The sequence below is a fragment of the Dermacentor andersoni genome, unplaced genomic scaffold (assembly GCF_023375885.2).
Source record: "Dermacentor andersoni unplaced genomic scaffold, qqDerAnde1_hic_scaffold ctg00000754.1, whole genome shotgun sequence".
Taxonomy (NCBI): domain Eukaryota; kingdom Metazoa; phylum Arthropoda; class Arachnida; order Ixodida; family Ixodidae; genus Dermacentor; species Dermacentor andersoni.
In genome coordinates this window covers 12022-15000 of record NW_027315432.1, presented here as the reverse complement: position 1 = coordinate 15000, position 2979 = coordinate 12022, and the positions used below count along the sequence as shown (strand labels likewise).

General features: G+C 55.2%; 1 non-coding gene across 1 annotated transcript; it reads right to left on the bottom strand.

The window, feature by feature from the left end:
- Window positions 1-864: 864 nt before the first annotated feature.
- LOC140214931 (small subunit ribosomal RNA) lies at window positions 865-2679 on the bottom strand. The gene has a single exon (XR_011891857.1). It is a non-coding gene; the product is annotated as a small subunit ribosomal RNA (ribosomal RNA).
- Window positions 2680-2979: the final 300 nt, after the last annotated feature.

Sequence of the window (2979 nt, the reverse complement as noted above, 5' to 3'; positions counted from 1 at the left end):
CGACGTGCGGCGCCTTCCCAAAGCGCACAAGTCCGCTAACCGCAGAACGCTTCCGACGTAGCAAAGCCGCGTTTCCTTCGGTACTTCGCAGCAACGCCGCCTTTCCCTCGGCGGCGGGCGAATAGCCTGCAGACGTCGTCGCATTAAACCGCGATCTCGACACCTCGCGCGTCACGAGCAGGAGCCGACCGGCAGCCTCCGGCCCTTTCGGACTCGGTGGCATTTGCCGCGGAGGACGGGAGAGCACTTTAGGCCACGGTTCCTTCCGTACTTGGCAGCCGCACCCTCATACCGACAGTTCCATGACCGACCGAGCGCCACACCGTTCCTTTAGTACTTGGGCGGCAACAAAGTCGGGTCGTTACTCCATACTCGCCGCAGGAAGCGACCGGCAGCCGCCAGACTTTTCAGACTCGGCAGCGTTTGCCGCGGAGGACGGGAGAGCGCTCGCACCACGGTTCCGTGTGTGTACTAAGCGGCAGCGGCATTAGCTCTCGACCGTCAGTTCCTTGACCGACCGCACGCTTCGCCGTTCCCCTCGTACTGGGCAAAGCAGCAGGTCGGGTCGTCTTACTCCCATTCCGCGCAAGAGCGCCAAAGCGGACAGAAAGCCCACCCAGTGTGCGTTACGCCGTTTCTACCCGCGGGCGCGGCCAAGCCAACCGTCCAAGGTTGCAGCCGGCGTCCACTGGGCGCAACAAATTTGGCACGGGGCGCCCCTCAAAATTCAGGCAGTCCCCGGCATGTTCGGGTATAGCCGTCCCCGCGTCCAAGCGGGGCCAGCGGCGGAAAGCGTCGGGCGCAGCGAGCTGCTTCACCCACACGGGGTAGAAACAATGGCGCTCGCCACCCTTCACAATCCGGTAATGATCCTTCCGCAGGTTCACCTACGGAAACCTTGTTACGACTTTTACTTCCTCTAAATGATCAAGTTTGGTCATCTTTCCAACAGACCGGCGCAACCGAAAGGCCGCGCCGGACATCGGTCCGAAGACCTCACTAAATCATTCAATCGGTAGTAGCGACGGGCGGTGTGTACAAAGGGCAGGGACGTAATCAACGCGAGCTTATGACTCGCGCTTACTGGGAATTCCTCGTTCAAGGGGAACAATTGCAAGCCCCTATCCCAATCACGAAAGAAGTTCCACGGGTTACCCAGTCTTTTCAGACAGGGATAAAGACACGCTGCTTCCTTCAGTGTAGCGCGCGTGCGGCCCCGGACATCTAAGGGCATCACAGACCTGTTATTGCTCTGTTTCGTGCGGCTAGGAGCCGCTTGTCCCTCTAAGAAGGTTGTAAGGTGCTGGGAACCCCGCACCTATTTAATAGGCTAGAGTCTCGTTCGTTATCGGAATTAACCAGACCAATCGCTCCACCAACTAAGAACGGCCATGCACCACCATCCACCGAATCAAGAAAGAGCTCTCAATCTGTCAATCCTCCCAGTGTCCGGGCCGGGTAAGTTTTCCCGTGTTGAGTCAAATTAAGCCGCAGGCTCCACTCCTGGTGGTGCCCTTCCGTCAATTCCTTTAAGTTTCAGCTTTGCAACCATACTTCCCCCGGAACCCAAACACTTTGGTTTCCCGGAAGCTGCCCGCCGAGTCATTTGAGTAACTCAGGCGGATCGCTGGTTGGCATCGTTTATGGTCAGAACTAGGGCGGTATCTGATCGCCTTCGAACCTCTGACTTTCGTTCTTGATCAAAGAAAACATTCTTGGCAAATGCTTTCGCAGTAGTTCGTCTTGCGACGGTCCAAGAATTTCACCTCTAGCGCCGCAATACGAATGCCCCCGTCTGTCCCTCTTAATCATTACCTCGTATTCCAAAAACCAACAGAACAGAAACGAGGTCTTGTTCTATTATTCCATGCAAGTTTATTCAGGCGACTCGCCTGCGTTGAGCACTCTAATTTTTTCAAAGTAAAAGCACCGGCCTTCTCGAGGCACACAATGAAGTGCACCAAGAAAGGACCGGCATGATGTTCAGTCCGAGCCGTCGCATCGGGTAGATGCACTACTCGTCTGGAACTGAGATCCAACTACGAGCTTTTTAACCGCAGCAGCTTTAGTATACGCTATTGGAGCTGGAATTACCGCGGCTGCTGGCACCAGACTTGCCCTCCAATTGATCCTCGTTAAAGGATTTAGAGTGTACTCATTTCAATTACGGGGCCTCAAAAGAGTCCCGTATTGTTATTTTTCGTCACTACCTCCCCGTGCCGGGAGTGGGTAATTTGCGCGCCTGCTGCCTTCCTTGGATGTGGTAGCCGTTTCTCAGGCTCCCTCTCCGGAATCGAACCCTGATTCTCCGTTACCCGTAACAACCATGGTAAGCAAGTAACCTACCATCGAAAGTTGATAAGGCAGACACTTGAAAGAAACGTCGCCGGCTCGTGGCCATGCGATCAGCACAAAGTTATCCAGAGTCACCACACAATACGGGCCGAAACCCGATCGATCTTGGTCTAATAAAAGCACCCGTCGCCCAAAGGGCTTCAGGCTCACTGCATGTATTAGCTCTAGAATTGCCACAGTTATCCAAGTAGGAAGAAACGATCTAAGGAACCATAACTGATTTAATGAGCCATTCGCGGTTTCGCCTTATTTCGGCATGTACTTAGACATGCATGGCTTAATCTTTGAGACAAGCATATGATTACTGGCAGGATCAACCAGGTAATCGTTCAACTGCGCGTCCAGCCTTTCAAGCAGGCCGGACGCCGTTTTTGCGATGCCGAGGCCACCTTCAGGCGCCCCAACACGCTTCGTTCTCGCAAAGGGTAGCACTTTGCACAGTCCGAGACGACGGCGTTCGAGCTCGCAACGGCGCCCTCCCCGCAGGGCCGGGTATCGCCACGCGGCAAGAAGCACGCAACATTCTCGATAGACCGGTTGTGTCGACTCGATCGCGGCTTGCGGTTTCTCTCGAGCCCGCAGCACTGGTGGACCGACCGACACTTGCAACGTAGCCGAGACGGC